Source organism: Rana temporaria, chromosome 2, assembly GCF_905171775.1.
Source record: "Rana temporaria chromosome 2, aRanTem1.1, whole genome shotgun sequence".
Lineage (NCBI taxonomy): Eukaryota > Metazoa > Chordata > Amphibia > Anura > Ranidae > Rana > Rana temporaria.
The window spans coordinates 126052656-126060827 of record NC_053490.1 but is presented as its reverse complement, the minus strand read 5'-3'; positions in this window follow the sequence as shown (position 1 = coordinate 126060827).

The window sequence follows — 8172 nt, the reverse complement described above, 5'->3', positions numbered from 1 at the left end:
TTCCTCCAGAGTCTTTGGGAGGGGAAGAGAGGAGGAGGTGTGTTCTCAGCCAAGTACACCCTCCTACTGCATGGTTGCGCTAAGAATAGATGGGTTCCCTGAAGTTAATGCTATATGAATCATTTGCCCTTACTCAAGATGGCCACAGCCAGAAATGCTAGGGGGTTATTTCTCAACAAAATAAAGCATAAAACATGAATGGATTGGGGAGTTTGCTTTGAATATTGAAAATACATTTTTTGTTTTTTTGTTTGTGATGTTCAGATCTTTGTCAATTGCAGCATACTACCTGTATATAGCACTAATTCAGAAGTGCAAAGGGTGTAATTTGTATATATTTTTTTTATCTCCTTTTTTGTCCTATAATGTAGTATAGTGTGACAGCAACACTTTTAAGATGCTTGTCTCTGGCAAAATGCATTATAACAAAATTCATAACTGGAGGATCATTTCTGACCTGTTCATCAAATACAATATTTGTGCTTGCCATGTTCACAATTGTGTACCAAGTATACCTTTTATCTTTAGGAAATGTCCACCCTTTAGTACTTTTTGCGCAGTTCATTTGGAGGGACACTACTTCTTTTGGATCCCATTCTCTATCCCTTTACTTTTCTGGTCTGATGTATAGACCCTTTTTATTTTGTTTTCAATCACGTTTTATTGTTTTTATGTATAGACCTTTTTCAATGGACTATCCAACATGTTACCCTTCACTTTTTTTTTTTGATCCAACCTCTCATTATTACATTTGTTATTTTGAAAAGCCATATATACGAAGTGCTAAAGGTGTCATTTTTCTTCTCAAGATGTTCGGAGGTATGTTTATTGCAGTGGCCTGTTCCATTCATTATTATGCTTTGGCTTCAGTTGACATCACAGATGTGATGTGTAGTTATGGAAAGCAGGAAGTTCTGACCTCTTACACTTAGAAATGTATGGGAAAGCTTTTCCTACATCAAAGACCCTTCGTATGTCAGAACTTTAATCCTCAGAAGCTGAAATGTTGTCATCAAACTGGGCATGTTGGAAATATGAAGGCAACATATTGTTTTTTGAGAAGCTTTATTAGGAGATCCTCAAGAGAAAGACAGACAGTATTTGCATTTGGTATATATATTTAGAGTAACAATAATAGTCAGCCACCAGAATGAGGTAGCATGTATCAAAAGGATATACCCCAGTCTTCATTCATGGGAAAACCTTAAAATACCATCTACTCTTCTTTCAGGTATTATATACAAATGAGCCATAGCATGGAATGGCTAGCACGATCAGTCAAAGAGCTTTTTTATTTCTCCATATTAAAATTCATAACCATGATCACAACAGCAAGTATATAGCAGCTGCAGTGTTTTGAGATCTTTAACCTTTGTCAAGCCTTACTGTCATCTCACCAAGTTTGATATGAATAAATAAAAAAAAGGCATTTTAACTGTAGAAGGTGCAAACCATTTCATGTCATAATGCTGTTCAGATCTGGTGACCAGTTGAATCAGGTCAAGTCACGTCATTCATTGGGTGTCTCTGGACTACTTTACAATGCAAATGAGCCACTGCAATTTAAATCCTATTACTTATAGTTTTTGCTGATCTTAGGCAGGAATTTTGAATCAACCCTTTGTATTCACAGCCCATACATGTCCAATGTGTTCTTTGCACAAAATCTAATTTTGCTGATCTAACGTGTGATTTTGCATAAAGCCGTTAGAACACCTTGGACATTAATGAAATGTGTATATAAGTAGTACATACAGTACAGGTACAGTATAGGTAAACTATATGTGTCTTTATTAGTACTTTCATATTTTTTCCTCCCCTAGCTTTGAAGGTGATCTTTCCTATACTGAGCAGGGATACGTGAATAAACACAGTGTTACATAGACTCAAGATGTCAGGCAGGGGCGGACTGACAACTCATGGGGCCCCCGGGCAATAGAAGATTATGGGGCCCCTCTGGCTTACAGATGGCCACCACGCCAGGAGGCAGTGCAGAGGCAGGGCAGCTAAAATCTTGGGATATTCACATTAAAAGCATGTCAGTTTCGGACATATCAGGGGCAGATCTAAAAAAAACACAGATTTTTACATACTGTCCCTGGTTTTACTGAGCCTGGCAACCCCGATGGGGCCCCCTAGTGGCATGGGGCCCCCTAGTGGCATGGGGCCCTCGGGCAGTGCCCGAGTGACTCAATGGTCAGTCCACCCCTGATGTCAGGTATATACCCCACATACTCATCCTAAATAACTCTTACAGCTGTCCTCCAAGTGTCCTCCTAAGTGCACAGTTTAACTACTTCTGGAACCATGTTAATGGCTAATCCACAGGGAATACTAACTGCTTATGTTCTACTTTCTAAAAGAGAAACTGAATTCTGGAAGTTGTGTCCCAAGAAAAGGCATGTAGAGGACTAGTCATTAGAATTACCTGTGGTCTTCCCTGCAGCTGACCTTTCCCCATGACTCACTTACAATGCCTTACTCTACACTATATCTCTGTATGGAGCTGTCCATCTTGGTAGAGGTAGGGATATGTTTTGTCCTGTCTGAGCCAGCAAGGAAAGCAGTGAAAAGCACAGAAGTGGTATCACTAAATCTCATGCCTCGTACACACGAACGTTTTTCCCGACGATTAAACTGTAATTTTTTTAGATTGGTCATGAAAACCGGTCATGTGTATGCTCCATAGCAGTTTTCCCAACGAGAAAACTGCCCGCCAAAAAATTCGAACCTGCTCTATTCCCGTCGTGTTTCCTGTCAGGCCCCGTACACACGACCGAGTTTCTCGGCAGTATTCAGCCAGAAACTCGATCGGAGCTGTATTCTGCCGAGAAACCCGGTGGTGTGTACACTTTTGGCCGGGGAAGCCGACGAGGATCTCGTCAGGCCAAATACAGAACATGTTCTCTATTTACTCGTTGGTCAATGAGGAAACTTGGCTCGCCGAGATCCTCGGCGGCTTCACAAGGAACTTGACGAGTTCCTCGGACGTGTGTACGGGGCCTCAGTCTTTTTCTCGTCGTGAAAATTGCTTGTGTGTATGCTTTTCTGAGGGGAAAAAACATGCATGCTTAGAATCAAGTTATGAGACAGGAGAACTCGTTCTGATAAAACTAGCGTTCGTAATGGAGATATCACATTCGTCATGCTGTAACGAACTGAAAAGCACAAAGACTGAAAATCGTGAATCGTCTCTCACCAAACTTTTACTAACACAAGGATCAGCAAAAGCAGCCCAAAGGGTGGCGCCATTTGAATAGAACGTCCCCTTTATAGTGCTGTAGTACATGTGTAAGACGTCATTGCGCTTTGGTCGAGCGTTTTTTTGACTGAACGTGTATATGCAAGGCAGGCTTGAGAGGAGTCACGCCAGGAAAAACGTCGCATTTTGGCATGTCAGGAAAACCTTTTTGGGGATGTCTCTACAAGCTTTGCACATCTAAAGAGTGACATTTTTGCCCATTCTTTGCAAAATAGCTCAAGCTCTGTCAGATTGGATGGAGAGCGTCTGTGAACAGCAATTTTCAAGTCTTGCCACAGATTCTCAATTGGATTTAGGTCTGGACTTTGACTGGGCCATTCTAACACATGAATATGCTTCGATTCCATTGTAGCTCTGACTCTATGTTTAGGGTCGTTGTCCTGCTGGAAGGTGAACCTCCACTCCAGTATCAAGTCTTTTGCAGACTCTAATAGGTTTTCTTCTAAGATTGCCCTGTATTTGACTCCATCCATCTTCCCATCAACTCTGACCAGCAACCCTGTCCCTGCTGAAAAAAAGCATCCCCACAACATGATGCTGCCATCGCCATGTTTCACTCTGGGAGTGGTTCAGGGTGATGTGCAGTATTAGTTTTCTGCCACACATAGTGTTTTGATTTTGGCCCAAAAAGTTTAATTTTGGTCTCATCTGACCAGAGCACCTTCTTCCACATGTTTGCTGTGTCCCCCACATGGCTTCTTGCAAACTGCAAACAGGACTTACAATGGCTTTCTTCTTGCCACTCTTCCAGAAAGGCCAGATTTGTAGAGGGCATGACTAATAGTTGTCCTGTGGACAGATTCTCCCACCTGAGCTCTGGATCTCTTACCATGGGCCTCTGATTCTCTGATTAATGCTCTCCTTGCCTGATCTGTCAGTTTAGGTGGATAAGCCATGTCTTGGTAGGTTTGTAGTTGTGCCATACTCTTTTTCCATTTTCGGATGATGGATTGAACAGTGGCTCTGTGAGATGTTCAAAGCTTGGGATATTTTTTTTTTTATAACCTAACCCTGCTTTAAACTTTTTCACAACTTTATCTCTGACTTGTCTGGTGTGTTCCTTGGCCTTCATGATGCTGTTTGTATACTAAGGTTCTCTAACAAACCTCTGAGAGCTTTACAGAACAGCTGCATTTATACCGAGATTACATTTTACACAGGTGGACTACTAATTAGGTGACTTCTGAAGGCAATTAGTTCCACTAGATTTTAGTTAGGGGTATCGGAGTAAAGGGGCTGAATACAAATGCTCACCACACTTTTCAGATATTTGTTTGTAAAAAAAAATAGAAAACCATTTATCATTTTCTTACCACTTCATAATTACGTGTCACTTTGTATTGATCTTTCACATAAAATCCCAATAGATTACATTACGTTTTTGAAAATTTCAAGTGGTATGAATACTTTTTCAAGGCACTGTACAGCCATGAGGTTGTGGGCACATGAGTGCCTTGCCACCCTCACATACCAGGAAGTGCACTGCTTTTTTTAGGAGGAATTCAGGACAAAAATAAACTTCAGGGTACAACTCAGGTCCAAGTAACGTACCATATCTTCACTTTTTAAACTTGGTTCCAATGTTACAGGGGCTGCCACTTTCTTTGGTCCTCTTTTTAGCATTGTGATTTGACAATGAAAGAACTTTGCTAAGGTCTTCCATCTGTCCTCTCCTGTAAGCATGTTCACATTTTTAGTCTTACCATTGCAGTGGAGACCCAGGGATGGACTGGCCATTGGGACTGCAGGGAGTTTCCAGGTGGGCCGATGGCTCAGTGGACCGACCGGCTTCAGTGACAGCAGCCTGGGAGTTTCTCACTTCTGCCTAATCTTGTCCCAAATGGGGGGGGGGGGCACCAAACTGATTCTTTCCCCCGGTAGAAATAATGTCTAGCTTCCCCACTGGTACTGCCTATAAGAGTACTAGTACTAGCCGTTCTACTCTAATAAAGTAAAACGGCTAGTGGCTAGTGAAGGGGGAGAGGTGGCCGGGGGGGGGGGGGGTGCGGGAGTTGTCCGGCCACTGTGGGAGAGACCTGTCAAAGTGGGCCAGTCTGGATAAAGTCCAGGGCCAAATTTTTGTCCCAGTCCAGCCCTGTGGAGACCTAAATCTTCTTTTCGAGGTCAGGGGGTGGTAAAAACAGGCAGTTGAGTAGTTTTACTGCCTCCAGACTGCCCTCCCAAATTCTACTATTGCAATTGGATGGGATTGTACTGTGCCATAGCAAATTGTATTTAGCGTGCAGAGTTTCACAGGTCAATGGTGCACGTTGCAATGCGAGCCAAGTGCTTTGTTCATGGTTGTGGCCATCCCAAAAATAGACATCCAGGAGGCAGCAGTATCCCCCCTACTGCACACCTGGCAGCCACTGCTCCACCTTCCTCTGAAAACGATCCACTGTGGTAAAACGTGCTGTGAAAAAGCCATATTTGTCTCAAAGTAAAAGTAATCTGAATACATTTATGTTTGCTTTAGTTATTTTATTAGTAGGTATTAAACAGACCCGTTCAACTTAAAAAAAAAAATGCAGGTAAAAGCACAGAATAATCAAGTATCTTAAATGCCTACTTGCAGTGTTTTTCCATCCATAAATAATGTTCACTTGCAATTTGTCTTTGAATTTGCTAGAACATTTGACTAGCCAATTCCCTAGTGCAGCCCCCTCCCTCGTTGCATTTCTTGCCTTTCCTTTTCTGATAGAGTCTAATTAACTGACTGTGCTTGCCAAAGTCCTCCACCCCTCCATTCACCTCCATACACCTCTGGGGGAAGAAGTAAAAGGGATTACTGTAGAGCAGTCTTTCTCAACGTTTTCAACACAGAGGAACCCTTGAAATAACTTTCCGGGCTCAGGGAACCCCTTCTAAAAATGACTATGTCTACAACCCATGATACATTCGTGTGATGGTCAGTAGCAAGAATGCTCCTTAAACTTGTGGTCATTCCCTCTTACAGATAACTAAAAATATCAATGGTGTCAGTGAGAACTTATCTAAGAGATAAATAGTGCATATTGCTTAAGGAACCCCAGTAACCTCTAAAGGAACACTTCCATGGAACTCTGGTTGAGAAACCCTGCTGTAGAGTCACTTGAGAGGTAGCTGGAACTGCCGACATCATATCTAAAATTATGTCACCCAGCAATAGTTTTTGGGCTTTTGAATGTGCACAGGGAAGCTTTTACAGGTAAATAATGCACCTACAATATGGTAAATGAACATAAAGAAAGATTTTATGAAACACATGGTCTGGTGACAGGGTCTCTTTAACTGGAGTAAAGGGGCTTTGTTTACGGTGACCACGTTGCCGTAGTAAGTTTACTCAGACAAGCTCTGCCCTAGATACTGTACATAGAGAATTGCTTGCATAGTTATCTTGTACCCTAAAATGAATATTTTAACATATATGCTGACTAAATCAGTTTCAAAAGTTTCTTAAAGGTGTGTATGGACATATATACAGTGTATGTGCAGGGGTGGACGGAAAACTCATGGGGCCCCCGTGTAATAGAAGATTATGAGGCCCCTGGGCTTACAGATGGCCGTCACACCAGGAGTAAGTAACAAAAAAAACAACATATAGGGCCGGATTCACAGACAGCGGCGCATATTTCTGCCGGCGTAGCACATCTCATATGCGCTATGCCGACGTAACACATAGAGGCAAGCACAGTATTCACAAAGCACTTGCTCCCAACGTTGCGCCGGCGTAACTCAAAATCGTAGGCGTAAGCCAGCCTAATTCAAAGTAGGTGGAAGTGGGCGGGATCCATTTAAATGAAGCGTGACCCCATGCAAATGATGGGCCGAACGAACGGTGCATGCACCGTCCAGTGGACGTATCCCAGTGCGCATGCTCAGAATCATGTTGAATATACTCCCTAAGATACGACTGCTCAATGCCTACGACGTGAACGTAACCTACACCAGGCCCTATTCACGTACTACTACGTAAACAACGTAAAATACGACGGCTGTTCCCTGGTCCATACCTTTGCATGAGTTGCGCCTCATAGATGGGGAATAACTATACGCCGGACGTAAGCCTTGCGCAAACCGCGTATATTATGCGCCGGGCGCAACTACGTTCGTGAATCGCCGTATCTCCCTCATTTGCATATTTGCAATGAGGCGGGCAGTGTAAATATGCGCCCAATATATGCTGGCAGAGGAAAGTTACGTCGGTCGGAGGAAGCCTATTTTCAGGCGTATCTAGTTCTATGGGCACGGCGCATAGATACGACGGCGCACATTGACACTTACGCGGCATATCTCGAGATACGTCGGCGTAAGTGCTACGTGAATCCGGGCCATAGAGTACAGCAGTCAGGATGAGCGCCACTCGCACATCACAGTCCTCCCTTACATCAAAGTCCCAACATTCTCCCTATCACAGTCTACAGAGTGCCAACTTACGACAGAGCCCCCCAGTTTGCCACCCTATGGCAGAGCCCCCAGAGTGTCACCTTCCATCAGTGTCCCCTTACACACACCTTTGCACCTTAGTGCTTGATGTGGCAGGCAGCTGTCGGGAAAAGGCTTTTAATTAGAAAAAATCCACTTGTTGCAGCCTCTGAACTGCACAAGTGAGTCGGAGAGCCAGCGGAATAGTGAAGTGCTGTGGTTGGCCCCAGATCGGGATTTTCACATCAAAATTATGTCGGTGCCAGACATTTCAGGGACAGATGTAAAATAACACAGATTTTTAAATACTGTCCCTAGTTTTACTGAGGCTGGCCACCCTGATGGGGCCCCCTAGTGGCCTGGGGCCCTCAGGCAGTGCCCGGGTGTCCGAATGGTCAGTCCGCCCCTGTGTGTGTGTGTGTGTGTGTGTGTGTTTGTAATATATATATATATATATATATATATATATATATATATATATATCTCGTTATATCATATGAAGAAAT